Source organism: Triturus cristatus, chromosome 4_1 (genome assembly GCF_964204655.1).
Source record: "Triturus cristatus chromosome 4_1, aTriCri1.1, whole genome shotgun sequence".
Lineage (NCBI taxonomy): Eukaryota > Metazoa > Chordata > Amphibia > Caudata > Salamandridae > Triturus > Triturus cristatus.
Window position 1 is genome coordinate 478,606,161 of NC_140585.1, and position 20,977 is coordinate 478,627,137.

General features: G+C 46.0%; 1 protein-coding gene across 3 annotated transcripts in view; it reads right to left on the bottom strand.

The window, feature by feature from the left end:
* Window positions 1–20,977, bottom strand: part of PLCZ1 (phospholipase C zeta 1) — a 1,132,435-nt gene that overhangs the window by 434,238 nt on the left and 677,220 nt on the right. The window lies entirely within an intron of this gene.

Sequence of the window (20,977 nt, forward strand, 5' to 3'; positions counted from 1 at the left end):
AGCATGCAAAGTAAAGGCTGTTTACCGATAAGGGTTCCCATACTCCAATGTGATCACACCCCTGGAAGGAGGAAGCTCTCGCAGATGCAGTGAAACAGGTGCCTACGTAGCATCCGCCTGCCTGTGACTGCATCTCCCGCCCTCCTACATAGCTTATCACATCCCCCGCCCACCCACAAAACCACCAAAAAACATCTTTCATGATCCAGGCATTCCTGTTCTGGAAGCCTAGCTTTTGAAAACTGACCTACAAACCTAAAAGTTCTAGAATATTCTTGTCAGAAATATCGGCTTATAATTTCCTAAATATTGTTTACAGAAGTATTCAATTATCAAGTGAACTACTATGTAGGAGAGTGCCGAGATGTGTCATACCAATGGCAGGAATCAATGTATATGCATGATGGCAACGTTGTTATCCTTCTTTAACGTATGACCAGGTATTTGTGTTCAGAAGAGTCAGGGGCAACTGTGTTTGTACCTCTATTTCAGCTTCCTCGCATTCTGCATTTCAGACTGTTTTGTGTTACTTCAAAATGTACAGTTTAAGGAAGATATCCTTCAGTGAAGATTTGTGTTCACCACAAGTTGCTTGGGACTCATAAGTGGGGTTGTAGCATTCAGCTTGTTGAAGCCTTTCTCTAAAAGGAATTCTCAGGTCCGGTTCAGAATACCCCAAATGATCTATTCAGTTGAGCGCATTTAAAATGCCAGAAACAGGTTAGTCCGTCAGTCAAAAATGCTCTTATTTGATTTCGTTAAAAATCATAAAAGGGTGGGAATACCACCATGGTACATCAAACATTGAATCAACATTTTAAAACCTGTTAAGTAAAAAAGAGAAAACGAAAAACGCAACGAGATCATGTTCATGGGCGATAAGCAGCCAGTTAGTTTAGATATTTAGAAAGTGTGATCAATACAATTTAGAAGTCTATAAACAGGTTATTTTGAAACAACTCAGTTTGATTCACTTTTTTTCACCAGTTCTTTGCCGCAATCTTTCAAGAGTTTAAACAGGACTGTTGAATTGACGAGCCTCCAAGGCATATTAGGAGCTAGTAGAGTAAGAAATGTTAAACATTGTAATCAGGGAAACTGTGAAACTGTAAACGGGTTGTTTAAAAAGGTACTTGAATTAATTTGGCGTGTTGTCCAGTTCTATAGCTGCTGTTATACAAAAGTTTATGGCACTGCAGGTCAGTTGAATCGACGATCCTCTGAGTCATTTTATGCCTGCTGCTCTGCATGTTCTTGTTTGTGCCTTCCTTAATGCCTCACGAAGGACAGTTTTCCGGATTTCTAATAGTGAAGGGCAGATGCATAGGAGATGTAACAATGACTCGTCTCCCTGTCCGCAGAGGCGGCATTCTTTAGTTGGCCATGTGTGTTTCCATTTCAGTGTCAGGTCCTTCGTAGGGTATGCCCCCAACCGCAGCAGCGTCAAGTAATGCTTTTTGTGATAAGAGAAATGTTCAGACAGGTACGGTTGGGGTTTCAGAGTATGATAGGATTGTATCACTGCCCAAACATTTCTTTTTTTTTAAATGGCTGTTTTGTCCGTTAATAAAGAGATCCGTTTGATTGCGTTGTTTACAACGGTTTTGAATCCGGAATACGAAATGGTTAGTCAGGCCTCCTCTAACTGTAGTGCCAAGAGAGATTGTTTCAGGACTGTAGTAATGGAATTATTTAGCCCGGTTTGATTTTCGATCTCCAGCCAACAGGGGTGGGCTAGGGTGTTATCTTCTGCTGCCCTCATCCTCCAATAATATTTGACTAGTGCACCTTGTCTGGTTGGTTGCTGATTTTTTAGTCCGTATTCTAATTGGTTTTGTGCTTGTGAAATGTGTCCAGGAATTTAAAACAAGCTCTTGAAGAAGGTGAATTCTGCTGTGTTTAGGACTGTAGCATCTTTGGTGTTCAGTATTTCTGAGCCATATGATATGGAGGGTAGGAATTTAGCTGCAATTACTTTGAGCAAATGACCTGTTGAGCAACCTGAGAGCTTTTCCTGTAAGATTTTAAATGCAAAAAGCAGTTGTTTAGCTTTCATGCGACCTTGGTCCAGGTGTTGCTTAAAGTTAAGGTGGCAATCCAGTTGAAAAAAGTATTTGTATGAGGCCACCCGGGTTAATGGTTTCTCATCTAATTTCCAGTTGAATTTGCATTTTTTCGTTGTTAGTCGCTGCAGACCTAGTGTTTGTGCTAGTAAGTGCTAGTGAGACGATATTGTCTGCATTTTGGAGACTTGGTATTGGTGTTTTGCCCAATTTTGGGGGGTCAGCTTGAATGAGCCAGACATGCTTATCGAGGTCTGCGGTGTAAATGTTGAATAAGCAGGGGGCCAATACACACCCCTGTTTTAGCCCATTGAGTGTAGGATCTTGTTGGTTATGCTGCACCCGTCTCCTTTCCTTATTTGGACCCACGCTTGTGAGTACCGATTGGTAATAGCCTCCAAAAGTTTGGTTGGTGCCCCCTAGATTTGCATTTTAGCCCATAACTTGGCTCTCGATACTTTATCGAAAGCCGCTTTGAGATCGATGAAGCACGCGTACAAGGTGCTAGATTTTGCAATGGCTTGGTTGGCTAAGAGAGTGACCGACGAGATATTCATGAGGGTGCCCATTCCTGCCCGGAATCCAGTTTGCGTATAAGGTATGAGATTTGTTGGGCGGACCCAGTCCTTTAAGTCTACCAACAGGTTTGAAGCGTACATTTTTTCCTCCACATCGATTAGTGCTATCAACCTTGTATCAAAGCGTGCGCCCGACTTGTATATTGGGTTTAGAATACTTCCTCACCAGGAGTCGGGGATTGCACTAGATGCCAAAGCATGAGTAAAAGGAAGGGTGATGAAACCAGACCAGAGTGGGGGATCGTGCAGAAACAAGGCGTTTGGCAAGCCATTGGGCCCTTGCGCTCCCTCCAAACTCAATTTTTTTTATGGTTTTGAGCACTTGCTCTTGTGAAATCCGTGGGAAGAATTCGAGCGTTTCTGGATTTGGAGTGTCATGGGCTGGGCCTGCATAGGAATCTCCCTTCCCTATTGGTATTCCTTGGTTTGGGGTGCCTCGGGATGGAATTATATTGTATAGAAGTTCGATGTAGGCTCTCCAAGTGACCTCCATTATGTCCTAGTTGTGATGTCCTGCCATTTGTTAGCTGGTTGATGATTTCCCAGAAGAGTTTAGGTTCTCTTTGTTTGCTGGCGTGGAGGAGTTTTGCCCAGGTATGTTCATTGAACATTTTCTTGGCCACCTGATGTCCCGTTTTAGATCTTTTCTTGTTATAGATATTAAGGATAACATTTCCTGGGAGGATTCTGGGCCCCGGGTTCGCAAATGTCTTAGGTATTTATTCAATTGTTGCTTTTGTTTCCTCAAGCTGTTAGTGAACCAAGTTGACCCCGTTTGTCCTCCGACTTTGTGGCCGTTGGCATGATTCAGAAACGTGTTATTTAATTCATGAATTAAAAACTCCCATGCCTTTATGCACAGTGGTACTGCTTTGAGTCTCTCCATAAGACTAATGCATGTGCTCATGATATCGTCAATGCATTCCCTCTTCCAGATGAGGCATTTAAGATTGTAGCTTTGAGTTGGTAGGGACATTGCGTTGTCTTTAGCTGGTTTTGCAATTTTTTTTGCAGCGTGAAGGTTTGTGGTTGATGATCGCTTTCCGCCCAGTCAATTATTTGGAAATTTGAGATGTGGGGAAAAAGATCATTGTCCGTAAATGTGTAGTTTATGATTGATCCTGTTTTGTGAGTTACCCTTGTGAATGCTGCAGGGCGATCTGTCTGGCCTTGTCCGTTGAGCAAGCACATCGAGGGGTCGTCTAGACGGGCCGCGCATCTCTTGCCGTGTGTATCACGTCAATTGGGGGCTAGTGAGTGACCTGTTGTACTTTTTTAGGTGTCATGCAGTAAATTCATGTTAAAGTCTCCCGACAGTATGATGTTAGCATCTGGATAGGCAAGTTTGAGTGTTACTAATGTAGCTGTTAGTTTCTCAGTTCTTGACCTCTTTTGTTTAGATGCGGGATGGATATAATGTCCAGTATTAACAAACTGTTAAAAAGCTGGTACTCAAGTTTAATACATAACATCCAGGAAGAGACCAGATCTGTGGCAGAAGCATGCCTGGGATATCTGTTGAAATAAAAGTAGAAAGGGCGCCTTTTGCTCTACAGTATTTCGTGACTCTCTTAGCCGGATTCAAACATTCTTTGTAGCCTACTATTGGTGAGGGATTTATCTGCCATGTTTCTTGGAAAAGAAGAATGTTATACTTGATGATAAATTCCATGAAATCTGGTTCTTCTAATTTCGTGCTAAGCCCATGCACATTCCATGAACAGATGTTACAACCTCGGTTTGATTTTTGGGCTAATGATGAATTTCTTCATGCTGTTTCAAAGGTAATACCGGCTGTGTTCGACTGTCGGGAACCCCGAGGCTTGATTGCTTCTGGGTGAGCAAAGGTGATGGTGATTTTCTGTGCTGTGTAATCTGTGCCCTTTGCTAAACTGGGATGATCCGGGCCTTTAGTGCCTTTTAACAGGCCCTCCGTATGGTTTGGCGGATGTAACGGCCTTGGATAACAGGGAAGAGCGACTTTTTTTTAACTCAACAGCCCATTAAGCAAATTAATCCTTATGCTGCCAGATCTGCTCAATAAAGGAGTTATCAAAAAATGTAACTGTGGTGATTTCTTGACCAGTGAGGCAAGAGTTTTGTTTGAACTCTATGCTTTCTAGGTTGCTTGTGTTAGTAAGACTCAAGGAGGGAAGGGCTTTGAATAGTTTAAGTAATACACTTCTGTTGAGGATAGCATGAGTTCCCCTTGAGACATAGTAGGGGATGAAATCCAGTTTATTGTTATTGTTAAGAAGGTCACGCTGCGGCTCGTGAATCTTTGAAGAAAAGGACGGTGCACCAAAGATTAAAGTCAAAACGAACTTACAATTTATCCAAAATTATCTTGTATTCTTTTTTTATTCTTTAAAATTCAACCACAACCAACGCATTTCGTTCCATTGGAACTTCGTCAGGGCAAAAAGATCATCAAAAATTAAGTCCAAAAGTAGCCATGAATCCAACAATCCAAAATGTTGTGGGGCCTCTCTAGATAACAAAAGCTATAAAGTTGCAACAATAAAACCCCTGGACAAGCACGTATCAAATAGCCTCAGATACCGGTCCACAGACCTCCGCAAGCGATGAACAATAATCAAATCAACAATGTAGTTGCAATTCAATGAAATAGTGCATATGGAACCATGATATCCATTTCTATAAAGTATCGGCCCACAATCCTCCGTATTCGATTGATAGTAATGGCCCAACAAAATAAATAACTGTATATTGACAGGCCAGTGTTGTGTCCGTCCTTCCTTATCACGGTTGGCGTACTCTTCGTATGCGGCTCGTGTCCTGGGCTCCTTTCAGTAACTTTATCCACTGCTATGTGCTCCGAGTTTGTCAGAGATAGGTTCGGAAGGACATGTATGTTGTTTTGTGAGTATGTTTTGTTGTTTCTTACATGGGTAACTTAGTTTCCTCCCAGGCCGTAACTATATGCTGTTTCTGGGTTGTGTCTTGCTTTGCTATCATTTGCCATGACCAACGTGGCATCTGGCAGGCGAGTAGTACTGGTTTCTGGCGTGATGCGCCCTGATGTTGGTATTTTGGTGAAGATGTGTTTTGGTGAAGATGAGCTTGCTGAGCTGAGTTCGTCCCCATTCCACTTATGTTTTGCCTCCTAGAAGGGCTGGGGCATGCCAAATCCACTTCTCTGAATACTTCATTTTCTTTCTCAGCTGGTGTTACAGACTTGATTGGGGCATCCCTGGTTGTCCCCAGTATTTCTGTAAATAAGGTTGGAACTGTTGCTAATTTGGCAATTATTTGAGTACGACAGTGGCAGATTTGTTATGTTGTTTCCCGATCTCACTGCACCTTCATAATCATCTCGTTAAAGCTGTGCAACTTTTGTTCGACCCCCTAAACGTGAGTTGCTAAGATGTTTAATAGATCGACTTGCGTGTCTAACTTGTCTGCGTTATAGTTCATTGCTTTGCCAATTGTGTCAATGGTATTTAACAGGTGCAGCCAAACTGAAGATGTTGGGGAGCTGCTTGGTTCTGCTAAGTACGAGTGAACAAGTTGTTCCTGGTGGGATGAGAACTTCGGTGATAAGTCGCCCAAGGGACCCTGAATCCTGCTGGGTTGGTCATGTTTTTGTGAGGTTGACATCTTGGTGGTTGTTTCCAAATTTTTAAGTTTGATTTGGGTCTGAATGTGTGGTTTCAACTGAGAGTTCCTGGCCGAATGATAACTCAAACTTATCTTGATTGTTGGTGTTTAGTTTGGTGAACCCCTGAACATCGGGGGATGGAGCTCCAGAAGGCATGTGTGGCTCACCAAAGGACTCAAGATATTTGTCTTCATCTGATTTGTTAAGTTGCCTTCGATGTGTCTGTTGTATTCATTATTTCCAGTTGGAATTTATTGTTGCAGCTGGAATTGGGAGTCTAAAGAGGGCGAATAGGAATGAATTAGTGCCTCAATGACTTGGGGGTTAAAACTTTGATAGGTCTCCTGAGAGAAAAGAACTTTAGTTGTTAAGAGTTGGAGGCTTGGGACTTCTCTGTTTATGTCATCCGATCCTGTGACCTGAGATACTTTCCTTTTGTTTTTGCAGCTGTTCAAACCTATGTCACAAGGGGGATTCGTGTCGGCCTCACTTTGGAGGTCTGTGATGTTGTTGGTTAGATTGATACTTTTAGAGGACTTAGGATCATTGTGGCCCTGATTTTCCTCAGTGGTTTTGAGGGTTAGTTTTAAGAAATCAGTAATCAACACCCGTTTGCTGCTATTTGGTCATGAGCAATGCCCGGTTGAGGCTAAGAAAGTAGCTTTATTGCTTCCTTCACTGTTGGCGTGTGGAGCGGACTCTGTACCTTGTTTTGTGATGGTTGACTTAGCACTTGCCGTTACTAAAGTTTCTCCTGTTGGAGCTACCAGCTCTTGCCATACTTCTTTGTTTGGTAGACCTTGGACAGAGAGGTTCATTCCGGGAGAGTTACTAGTAAGCTCCGTAACGGCGGGCGGGAGGACCTCCTTTGCCTTTTTGGGTTTTGATTGAGGTTTTCAATCTTTTTTCCCCCCTCCTCTTGTTCTCCCTGACCTCATACCTGACTAATGCTCACCAACTTGGGGAGGTTGGACTACTGGGAGATGCCCGGTAAGGATTCGCAGTCCTCGGTTGAGAGACTGCGTACTGGTTGGCCCACACTTTAACAGAACACTTGGATTTAACAGGTGCCGTGTGCTGGTCGGCTAGTCAGTAACGACTAGCGGCAGGTGAAGGTCCAGGGCTAAAGAATTGGCCGTTGGCAGTTGGTGGTTAGCAGTTGGAGAGAGTAATAGAATGGATCAACAAGTGACTCGACGAGTGAATCAGGAATGAACTCCGGACAACGGGACCTGTACTCCAACCACTGCCATTAGCAAAGAGAGAAATGGAATAGATGAAGCAGCAGCAAAAGAAGACGGCAAGGTAACAGAGGAATGGCAGCGAGGGCGATGTGTTGGGTATCCGGTTGAAGTTGAAAGCAGCGAGACCCCTAAAGGGGTGGGGTCTGGCAATTGCAGGGGCCTGGATACCTGGGGGGTGTGACAGTGTGACGGTATAGACAATTACGAACCCGGGCCCAGAATCCTCCCAGGAAACTTTGACGGTAAAGGGCGACAACGGCGGCGTGGGCTGGGAGCGGCGCAGGGCAGGGTGGGGGACACAAGAGCGAGAGAGCAGGGCATGCTGGGGTGCCGCAAGCTGCACCCAACCTAGTTGGGCAGCCTCCGCGGACACACCCGGGCACATCACCCTGCAGCTGCCGACAAGGGAGGCCGTGCTTTCATGCTCAAGGTACCTCACTTGCTCACTTGCCTGCTGACTCGCGTTGCACCGTGCCTCCTTTCTGGTTTTTGCTGAGCCCTCCGCGGATCTATGCTGGTGGCCCCAGAACCTTATTGACTATGAGTGGGGTCCTGCTATGACGACCGAGCACCCCTGCTGCTTGCTTGCCGGGCCTCTCACAGCTTACAGCTCGCTGCTCGTGTGGCTTGCGTCGCCATGGGTGCTGCAGGGCTGCGGGGACTCAGCGAGATGACCCAGTGTTGCCAAGGGGGCTCGCCACCAGCGACATTGAATCCTCTCTGCGCTTCTCTCAGCGGCAGAAGCAGCACTTCCACCCCCACCACAGTTCTCTCACGTGAGCTCACTACTTCTGCCAGAAACAGGTATTATTATGGACTCCACCATAATCATAGCATCACAGCGGAAGGGTGTAGTCCTGTTGGTGTCTGGGCAAGGGTTAATTAGAGAATTTTGTGGTCTGTAGATTGTCACAGAACCAGATTGGGCCTGGTTTGTGTAGGGGCTACATGTTGGTGAAGCCCTAGACTTAAATCGTGCTCGGCCACTTTTGAATTTAATGCCTGCTATGAACTTCCTCCTAAAAGGCCCAGATTTACTAACACTTTGACCCAGGTTTGCAAAACAAACATGATACAAACCCAGTGCAAGGTATGTGGGGGATTTTACTTTCCATAAAAAAACATGATTTGCCTCGGAAAGCTGCCTAAATTAATACAAAGTAGCAATATAAGTTACTTTGCATCATGGGGGCATACCATTGATGATGCATGGGCGTTCCTATGCAACCACCAATCAGTTTTGAAGCAAATCTCTATTTATGGACATTTGTAGACAGAAATTCACCCCAAAAAGTTATGCCTTCTAGAGATTGACGTAACACTAGAGCAAGGTTTAAAACTATACATTTTATTTTAATGTGTTGCACTGTACAACAGCAATACAAAGTTGGAAGCATATTAAAGCTGTCTTTGTACTAGAAAGGCTCCCTCTAAGTACAGAACCTATACTTCTTAGAGCGTCCACAACATTGCGTGTCCATTGGCACATGGCAGCCTAGAGGTAGCCAGATTTGGGGGTAGAAAAACAGCACCATTTCTTGGGAGATATTGCTCTTGTTTTTCTTTCACCCTTTGATGCAAAGAAATGCAGCAACTTTGGTTGCTGTTCAACATTATGTCAAAACTAAGTTAATCTGCCCCATAGTATTGGCCACCTGACATATGTACTTTAAAGAACTGTGAGATAAATAAGCTTCTAGATAGTGGAATTTCCACGGAGATTTTCAACTTATTGATAGTCTTAAAACAAGACTACATCTGACTCATTACACACCCAAAAACAGACAGGTTAATTTGTGTAAATACATTTTACTCATCTGAGTTTGCCTTGAAGTATTACAAAATATTAAAAGTTCACCAATCAAAAAGTGCCAGGGAGAACGGATTCTCCTTGGTGGTGATTTTGGGATGTTATTGCTTATATCCTAGAGGTATATTTGCTGAATACTTCCCAAGATAGTCAACCAGCTGAAATTTTCCAATACTTCATCTCTCCTCCTCAGTGGTCCTTTTTTATAAGATCTTATTTGTTCTGCTTATAGAATTGCCATCAAATGGCAGCAAGCAATGTAACACCATTTGCACATTGTAGTATAGTATATTTGGGCCTATATGAATTTTGGGATCTGCCCTGGCTTGAAGAGCAGTGGCACCAGACTTTGAGGCCTAGAAAGTATTTTCCCATCACCAGTCTGCACAGAAAGTGACATGACTGAATTTTCTATCATTCATCTTCAGAGGAAGTGACTTCATTGCATTTCCCATCACCCATCTGCACAAACAGTGGCATCACTGGATTTCACATCATCAATCTGGACTCCTTGCTGTCTTATTCAAGTTACCACCCTAAATCCCAGAGGGATAACATGCCATTTGGCTAATTTTTATGGCTTAGACGCAACTGCACAGATTTGGACAAATACAAAAGCCATGCAGCAACTCTAGAATGTCAATTGATGGACCTTCAATATCCGGGGACCCTGATCAAGAAGTCTGCAAAAAGAGGCAGGAATAACAACTGTGAAGCTCAACTAGAAACTCAGCCTCAGAAAGAACTGACAGATTGATATGCGTCAGCACCTTTAGAAGCACGTCAAGTTTGGTCTAGAAATCCATTACCAGGAACTGGAAAATTTGATACAAAGGATCATGCTCGCTGCCTGAACCGATGTTTGCCTTCAAAGTGCTAATTTGAGAGACAAGCTGGTACACATGAGACCTCAAATACTATCTACCACACATGCAAACATTCTCTGGGATCTCCCGCCTGTAAAAGGACATTTTCCATGTGGCACATGCAGTGTCCTTGCCCAAACTTCACATACAGCACACATTGATATAGGCACAGATCGACCATGGGAGCAAAAGCAGCATACTTATTGTCATTCTGAATGCTTGGTCTGTCTAATCACTTGCCCCTGTGGTTTGAGGTATGTGGGTATGACAACTAGAAAGGTTACAACTTGCATGTTGGAACATAAGAGCACAATCCGTTGCAAAAAAAAAGATCACCAAACTTACAACACACTTTCAAGAAATGGGGCATGTTGCCAATGAACTCAAATGGACAGTTTTAGGTAAACCGATCATTTTCCAACCGATTACAATCATGTCACTATATCTGTTTAGAAAGGACCAGCATTGGGTATTCAGATTATGCAGTGATAGGTCCGGGCTTAAAGATGAGATCCCCTGGTTTAGTCTATCTCATCCCCAACTAGTGAACATCACTCGTTCTGAGGACATGAGGACATGAGGATATGAGGACAACATCAGACTGAATGCCTGACAGTCCAGTTTATGACTTAAAATATTTGGATTTTTGTTTCACATTAAGACATCGAGACAGCACGACGTAGGAGCATTGCTGATGGACTGCTCTGAGCCTTAATACAGCATGCATATAAAAATGGCTTGGTTGCCACTCTTTTGGTTGTAACAGAACCTGTTTAGTGTAAATAAAATCATTTTCTGTGCTCAAAAAATCTTTTTTATACCCATATAATAAATACCCTGTGAGTCCTCATTGAGCAGCCCTAGGATCTACGTTCTGCAACAGTTATGAAGTTAGGCTGACATTTACCTTCAGTTTTTTCACTCTGTCACCACATTTCAGTCGAGGCACGTTTCCAGGTGAATACACACAGAGAGGTAAAACCACATCTCCCAGAAATCCTTTGCTTAGCACAACCACGATGGAGTAGGCATTTCTTGCCGAGGTAGACAGTCTGTCTTCCCTGTCGGCTCTTCACCTACATCAGGAGCTGGTGGGCAGCACCTGCTCGCAAACAGGAAGAGAAAAGCTAGGACGCTTTCAGTAGCAGTCACCCTTACGAGGCGCGAATCCACACCTGGGGCATCTGTTCACACAGGTTTTTTCTCTCTTCTGTGTATTTTGTGTTTGATAGGCCTTTTAAACTAGTCTCACTTTTTGAACTAGTCTTACTTTAATTCAAAACACGTCTCATGTTCCATTCTCAGTGGCTCAGATCGGCCAATATTGCGTGAGGGAACCACTCGCATCGAACATTCCTAAACAAGTGTGTCCCCCGGCTCCAGGATCTTTCCTGATATTACCACTCAGGTATGTTTTATGTTGTCAACTTTATAAGACAGGGGTTCTCGCTCTGCTGCCTTTTTCATACCTGTTTGCAGGTACTTGTGTTTTTTGCCTGTTGTAACCCACATGTTTTTTTGCCTGCTTTACTTTACATTTAAGAACATGACTCACCTTCCCTTTTGGGTTGTAACAAACCTGTTTGCAGCAGTTTAACAACATTTACAAACAAGAAAACTCTCAAGTTTTTTTAATTTACACAACGTATTTTTTTAAATTTACATGACGTCTGTTTTTTCTGTCCAGAAATAACATAATATTGTGCAGGTTTCACCAACAGAGTATGTTTCTTTGTTTTAAGTCAACTGTGTACATTATGCCTTTTATGACTGTGCAATACAGTCACACCTTTATACCCACTTATGTTTCCAAATAGGAATTGGATGACACCTCGAGTTTCTGCGTCGAGGTTTAAGATGTCATTGGTTTACCTGAAAAACGGGTAAGCTATATACACAGTCAATCAATATATGGACTGATTAACCACATGGTCTGCTGAAGGGTTCAGTAACGACTCAGTTATGAACACTTTATGCGGAAGTTTTTTCTCTTGTTCTATGAGAGCGCGAAGAGAAGTGAACAAATCTAACACTGTCTCTTTTTAAGGGGTTATGCTGACCAGTGGAAATCACGCTTGAGAAGCGAACCACTCTAACCACTGGTTGCATACACTTTCCACTTACGGAGTCTAGTATAGGTGGAAATGTTTCCTTTTAATTGTCATTTTCACGTCGGTCCTGAAGAAAGCTGCTACACTGATATGGAGGGTAAAAGGCTGAAACATGTCGACCCCGCGGTTCTATTACAGGCTGAATAACCTCCTGTCATAGCCTTATTTTTTTAATCCTGACCTCTGGATGCCCCAATAGATATTTTTTGGGCATACTACAGAGTTAGTTTAAACTCACATACACTCTTTCTTTTCTTTCTTCTCACCACACCCTGCTCACCTATAGGTTTTAAGATACCTCTACTTTCTCACAAAGAGTACATCCCTGAGCTCCTCCCTCTCAGTGAGGAGGTTGTAGCCGGCACTGTGACTAGGTTTACAGTGCAAGTTTACCCGATGATGAAACATGCCACCCACAGGTGGATGAGGGAAACTATCCTGTAAAAGGCACACTCCTGCACTCTTCTCTTCTTTTTGCCACTTAGACCCAGGGGCCATTTTTGTGTTCTCTAGTTGTGATAGAGGGGAGTCCTCCCTTGCTGGTTTTAAAACCTCCTCTGGCCCTTCATTAGGTCTCGCTGAGACAGCGAAAGCTGTCTCTTTGAGACATTTTGTAAGTGGGCTTTCAAAAGTGCTACCCACATGGTTTTGCTGGCCTAGGGCTTGAGTGCACGATGGCGTGCACGTGCACAGCTGCTCCTTGCATTCCCCCCTCCCTTCTCACCCAGCCCTTTGATGCTCTGCTCGATTACTTTCACTTTAGCCGCTTTGACCCTTGCATTCCCCCCTCCCTTCTCACCCAGCCCTTTGATGCTCTGCTCGATTACTTTCACTTTCGCCGCTTTGATGTTTGATTGCAAACGCGATCACTTCCGCTTGGCATAGCCTTTACTTGTTCTCTTTGTCCTCACATATGCTCTTCCCTCTATGTTTTTCTCTCTGGTCTCACATGTGCTATTCCCTCTGTATTTTCACTCTGCCCTCACATGTGCTTTTCCCTCTCTATTTTTCTCTTTCCTCACACATGCTATTCTCTCTGTATTTGTCTCTCTTCCCTCACATGTACTCTTCCCTCTACATTTTTTCTCTATAATCTCACATGTGCTCTTCGCTCTGTATTTTTTTCTCTGCCCTCGCATGTGTTCTTCTCTCTATATTTTTCTCTCTGCTCTCACATGCTCTCTTCCCTCTATGTTTTTATCTCCGGTCTAACATGCGCTCTACCCTCTGTATTTTTCGCTTTGCTCTCACATGAGCTCTTCCCTCTCTATTTTTCTCTCCTCCCTCACATGGACTCTTCCCTCTGTATTTTTCTCTCTGCCCTCACGGGCTTTCCCCTCTGTATTTTTCTCTCTGCCCTCACATGTATGTTTTCCTCTTTGCCCTCAAGTGCACTCTTCCCTCTGATCACATGCATACACAACTATGCACACATACAAACACACACATGCATTTACACACACATATGAACATATACAAACACACACAGACATGCATAAAAATATGCATATACATGCACACCAACACACCAACCCCACATACACATATAAACAAGCACGCACACCTACATACTCAAACACATATATATACACACAAACATGCATACACACACATAGGTATACACACAAACATATGTGTACACATCCATGAAGACAAATGAACATAATGACACACCCATACTTGCACACCAACACACACCTGCATACACAAACATATACACATACAAACACACACACACATGCATACACACACAGATATATACATATAGACACACACACTATGCACACACACGCATCTCCCTTACTGTCTCAGGGGAAGAGTCTGTGTCAGCTGTCTCCTAGAGGGAGATCTCGCATGAGACAGTAAGACTCAGAGACATGTGGCGGTGGGGAGAGACAGACATGCCTCCCTTTAATTGTGTTGTTGCAAGATGGTGACTATCTTCTGCCACTGGTGCATTCAGATAAGCGGCAGGAAGTTCGTCGGACACATGCACTGGTTTCAATTTCGAGAAAGTGGGGTGAACGTTTCACAGATCGGGAGTGTGTGTCAACATGTGTTTCCCCTTCACGGCAAGGCCAATCAGTACGTTTTGTTTAACCGTGTGGTTATGAATCCTTTAATTGCATAAGTGAGCGGGTATGGATGTAAACAAAAATGTAACACTAATACCACATTTTCTGTCACTCTTGTGAACAGGTTTGCTGTGAATGTATGAATGAGAATGGCGTTTTAGAATACGTTGCATGGAAAAGGGTCAACATGGTGTATATGTGTTTTTTGGTGTTTTTTTAAATATATTTTTTATTGCATGGTTTAACGTCATGATATACCGGATTCGGATGCTTCATTGCAGATCAGTTGTTTGGCCCGTGGTTATTTACGAGTTTGGAAAATACTTTTGTATTGTTTTGATTCTTTTTGTCTCTGCCCTATCTCTTGGCTGCGTCCTTACTCTCTCCCATCTTCTCTCTCCACCTCTTTGCTACATGTTCTCTCGTAATGTTTTCATTTTCCCCAACTCTCCTCTTTACTCTCTCTAATTCTTTTTTTGTTCCTTTTCTGTCTCTGTCCCTTCTCTCCTCTTTCTCTCCCCACCTATCCCTTCTCTAACCCCACTCCTCTTCCTCTGCCCGCCCCCCCATCCCTCTCTCTCACAGTACTGCAGCATAGGCAGCACCAGGTCTCTGATGCCTTCTCAGTGTTGGCCCTGGGGGTGGAGGAGGTAAGTCAGCCCCCCAAGTGAATCCCATTATCAACAGATAGTGAACCTCTATTTACCAACAAGTACGGAGCGGTCTCGGGTGACGGCTGATGCGAACAGTGATCTGCTCTCGGCCCCGGCAGGGCCTGTGGGGTGGGGGCGTTACCTTACACTAGGAGATGAAGTAAAAGTGATATCCTCCCCTCCCCCCCACTCCACCACTGTCTCTCCTCACCCTCCACCTGTCTCTCTCCTCCACTTCTGATTCCCTTCCAACTCGGTCTCTCCTTACCCTCCACCTCGCTCTCTCCTTACCCTCCACCTCGGTCTCTCCTTACCCTCCACCTCGGTCTCTCCTCACTCTCCACCTTGGTCTCTCCTCACTCTCCACCTCGGTCTCTCCTCACCCTCCACCTCGGTCTCTCCTCACCCTCCACCTCGGTCTCTCCTCACCCTCCACCTCGGTCTCTCCTCACCCTCCACCTCGGTCTCTCCTCACCCTCCACCTCTGTCTCTCCTCACCCTCCACCTCTGTCTCTCCTCACCCTCCAACTCTGTTTCTCCTCACCCTCCACCTCACCCTCCACGTGTCTCTCCTTACCCTCCACCTCACCCTCCTCACCCTCCACGTGTCTCTCCTCACCCTCCACGTGTCTCTCCTCACCCTCCACGTCTCTCCTCACCCTCCACGTCTCTCCTCACCCTCCATGTGTTTCTCCTCACCCTCCACGTGTCTCTCCTCACCCTCCACGTGTCTCTCCTCACCCTCCACACGTCTCTCCTCACCCTCCACACGTGTCTCTCCTCACCCTCCACACGTGTCTCTCCTCACCCTCCACAAGTGTCTCTTCTCACCCTCCACACGTGTCTCTCCTCACCCTCCACATGTGTCTCTGCTCACCCTCCACATGTGTCTCTGCTCACCCTCCACATGTGTCTCTGCTCACCCTCCACATGTGTCTCTGCTCACCCTCCACATGTGTCTCTGCTCACCCTCCACACGTGTCTCTGCTCACCCTCCACATGTGTCTCTGCTCACCCTCCACATGTGTCTCTGCTCACCCTCCACATGTGTCTCTGCTCACCCTCCACAAGTGTCTCTGCTCACCCTCCACATGTCTCTGCTCACCCTCCACGTGTCTCTCCTCACCCTCCACACGTCTCTCCTCACCCTCCACACGTCTCTCCTCACCCTCCACACGTCTCTCTCCTCACCCTCCACCTCACCCTCCACACGTGTCTCTCCTCACCCTCCACGTGTCTCTCCTCACCCTCCACGTGTCTCTCCTCACCCTCCACGTGTCTCTCCTCACCCTCCACGTGTCTCTCCTCACCCTCCACGTGTCTCTCCTCACCCTCCACGTGTCTCTCCTCACCCTCCACGTGTCTCTCCTCACCCTCCACATGTCTCTTCTCACCCTCCACATGTGTCTCTCCTCACCCTCCACATGTGTCTCTCCTCACCCTCCATGTCTCTCCTCACCCTCCACACGTGTCTCTCCTCACCCTTCACACGTGTCTCTCCTCACCCTCCACACGTGTCTCCTCACCCTCCACATGTGTCTCCTCCTCACCCTCCACATGTGTCTCCTCCTCACCCTCCACATGTGCCTCCTCCTCACCCTCCACAGGTGTCTCCTCCTCACGCTCCACATGTGTCTCTCCTCACCCTCCACATGTGTCTCTCCTCACCCTCCACACGTGTCTCTCCTCACCCTACACGTGTCTCTCCTCACCCTACACGTGTCTCTCCTCACTCTACACGTGTCTCTCCTCACCCTCCACGTGTCTCTCCTCACCCTCCACGTGTCTCTCCTCACCCTCCACGTGTCTCTCCTCACCCTCCACGTGTCTCTCCTCACCCTCCACGTGTCTCTGCTGCACGCCTCACACTGCTGCATGCCACACACTGCTGCACACCTCACACTGCTGCATGCCTCACACTGCTGCACGCCTCACACTGCTGCACGCCTCACACTGCTGCACGCCACACACTGCTGCATGCCGCTGCATGCCACACACAGCTGCACGCCTCACACTGCTGCACGCCACACACTGCCACACACTGCTACACGCCGCACACTGCTGCACGCCGCACACTGCTGCACGCCGCACATGGCTGCACGCCGCACACTGCTGCACGCCACACACTGCTACACGAAACATTGCTGCACGCCACACACTGCTGCACGGCACACACTGATGCAACCGGCACACTGCTGCACGCAACACACTGCTGCACACTGCTGCATTACTCACTGCTGCATGCTGCACGACACTGCTGCACGCAGCACACTGCTGCACGCCACACACTGCTGCACGCCGTTGCACGCCACAGTGCTGCATGCCTCACACTGCTACACGAAACACTGCTGCACGCCGCACACTGCTGCACGCTGCTGCACGTCACAGTGCTGCATGCCTCACACTGCTACACGAAACACTGCTGCACGCCGCACACTGCTGCACGCCGCACACTGCTGCACGCCGCACACTGCTGCACGCTGCACACTGCTGCACGCTGCACACTGCTGCACGCCGCACACTGCTGCACGCCGCACACTGCTGCACGCCGCACACTGCTGCACTCCACACACTGCTTTTATGCGAGTTTATGCTACTGACATTGTAAATGACAATGCCTTTTATTTGTTTTAAAACCAAAACATAAATAAAAGGCATTGTAATTTTACAATGCCAATAGCTCAAACTCTTATAAATGCGAGACCTATTGCATTGCAAATGCTTGTTTTGTGTGTTGATCTCTGGTTTCCTGCCAAAACAACCTTTTAAAGAAATAGCTGAGCAAGAGGACATCATCACCCATCACCAATCTGAACAGAGAGTGACATTACAGGATTTCCAATCATTCATCTGCACAGGAAATAAAAGTATTGCTTTCCTGCCCATGGCACCCTGTGCACCTCATAGGACTTACTTAAAGGCACCCTCAGGTTGCACATGTGTAGTCAAAGGCTGGCTTCTCTTCACCCACATGGCCAACCCAGCTCCAGTAATCCTGGTTCTCCACCTACTCACAGCTGCCCTGCAGTATTCCGCCGTGCTTTCAAACCTAGCCGTGGTCACCATACTACTGCCAGTCCACCCCACACAACATGAGAAGAGCATTCACATGTGCCTCTGCAAGTTCTCATGCCCTGTCCCTCACCCTACAATGGCCACCCTTGCACAAACAGGACTGAGCACCCCTCTCACTCACTCAAAACAGCCACCTGATCAAGCTCACTCAGACCAAACAGCACCTACACAAAATGCCACACTTGCATGCAAGCTCCTCAACACTCACTAGCTCACCAAACATTTCATGGAGATATGGGACCTACTGCACAAACAAGCTCCAGACCTGCTATTTCTCAGGGACAATTGCCAAAAGATTGCCAGGCAAGATCATCAGCACAAGATGGTGGAGTCACCATCATATTCAACAACATCATCAGCTGCACCATCTACAAGGACACATCCACTTGCTGCATAGGACACCTCACATTCAAGATACCAGTCTCAGCCAACTTCTCCTTGGGCAGAATCCTCATACACAGACCACCAGGACCGTGCACCAATTTTTTTCAGTAACATCAAAGATTTGTCGCACTCATCATGATCAACGCCAGTACCTTTCCTCCTCCTTGGAGCCCTTAACTTGCACCTAGAAAATCACTCTGACCCAAACACCACAGCCCTTCTAGAAAACCTCAGAAACCTTGGCCTCACCCAGTATACTGCCTATTCCACTCACACCACCGGACACATATTCAACCTGATTTTCTCCTCATCAGTAACATCTCAGTTGACAAGCCAGCAGCTATGGCCTGGACAGACGACACCCATGTCAATTTTAACATACCCATCCTGCACCACCACATACCTACCACCACTGGAAACACTCACCACAGCTGGAAAAGCATCACAAAAGAGGATTGGGCTTCCACCCTCGCTTCACAATGGCCAGAGAACACAAGCAACCTACTACAAAACCATCAAAAATCTCAACATAGCTTGTCAAAGGCAAGAGCCCATCCACAGGTGAGTTGGTATACAGAGGAATGAAGGTTTCCAAAATACCACTCCAGCCAACTGAAGAGCAAAGGGAGAACAAATTAAGACACCAAAGAAAAAGCTATCTTCAAATCACCCCCAAAACACCATAACCAGCAGTTACAGAACACCAAATGCACTATCAGCAGGAAGGTAATCTTAACCATCATCATAGTTTTTACTGTGCTTCCTAACACCTCCAGCAACATCACCGCCTCACAAGACCATTGGAGCAATTGCTCAGAATTCTTCGGAAACAAAATCACCTCCATATACAGCAACTTCGACCCTCAATCATCACTGTCACAACTGAACTTCCTGTCACAGCTGAAGACTGAACCATAACCATGTGGCCAATTTTTTTACCAACATCAAAGTTGCTCCTACCATGAAGACCATCCACCCTGGGGGCCCCATCTGACACTAGCTCCCACCTCGGCTTCACCAAAGGACTCCGGACAATTAGCAAACCACTAACACCCATCTTCACTGCTTCTATTGACTCAGCCACGTTCACCTGGAAACATGCCACCATCATGCCTCTGCTCAAGAAACTGTCTGCTGACCCAGCCACGCTTTCCAAATACAAACCCATCTCCCTCCTACAATACCTGGCAAAGGTCTTATAGAAACAAATCAACCAACTACTCATTGACCACATCTGCAACCACCAGCTTCTTGACATCATGCAGTATGGATTCTTCCCAACCACAGTACAGAAACAGCCCTCATTGCTACCAGAGGTCACATCCGCATGATCCTTGACAGAGGAGACACAGCAGCCCTCTTTCTCTTGGACCTCTCTGTAGCATGCGACACAGTCTTAGGCCCCATCTTCATCAAGCTCATGCATAATATTGGCATCCAAAGACCCACTCTCTGCTGGATCTGCTTCTTCTAAATGGAGAGAACACAATATGTCAGCCTGGCACCTTACTCCTCGGAAACCCACAAACTCATCTACTGCCTCAAGGGTAATCTCTCAGCCCCACCCTCTTCAATGCATATATTATCATTCTCGGCAATGTCAGCTCTCGCACATTACATTAAAATCCTCTCCTACACCAAAAATATGCAACTCATACTTTACATCTCAGGCAAGACCCCCAACACAAGTAACGAGTTTACCACCTGCATGACCAAAGTTGCTAACTGGATGAAAGCCAACTGTCTCAAGCTCAGCACCATCAAGACAGAAGTAATAATCTTCAGCTAGAACACATCACCTTGGGACTCCAATTGGGGCTGGTTGAACGTGGACTCTCACCCAGCACCCATGCCAGGAACCTTAGATTATTAAACAGCACACTGGACATGGTCTCACAAGTCAACACCATCACTGCATACTTCTTTCACACCCTGAAGATGCTGAAGAAGATCTTCAAACAGCTCTTAAGCAACACTAGAAAACTGTCACCATTCCCTAGTTACAAGCAAGTTGGACTACAGGAAGGCCCCACGCACCAGGGCCAACAAGGAACTCACTAGAATACTACAAACCATCTAGAACCTTGCAGCCCAAATCACCCTCAACCTCCCATACAGATCTCAGATCACACCACACCTCCCGGAGCTCCACCGGATCCTGATACACAAACACTCTAATTTCAGATTTCTCAAATACACATTCTAGACACTAGGCAAATTAGGCCCCATCTACCTGAACAGTCCATTCGACTTCCACCAACCAGCCAGAAACCTAAGCTCTGCAGGACTCCTACTCGCAAACATCCTACACATACAAGGAACTAGATCAGGAGGAATGGCATTCTCTTACATCACTCTTAATGCATGGAATGGCTTCCTAATCCATATCAGAGCCTCCTCTTCTCGAGCTCCGAGAGAAGTTGAAGATCTGGCTTTTAAAATAACCCACCTACCACAGGCAGGGCTAGGCACACACATCTACTCTGCACCGAGATA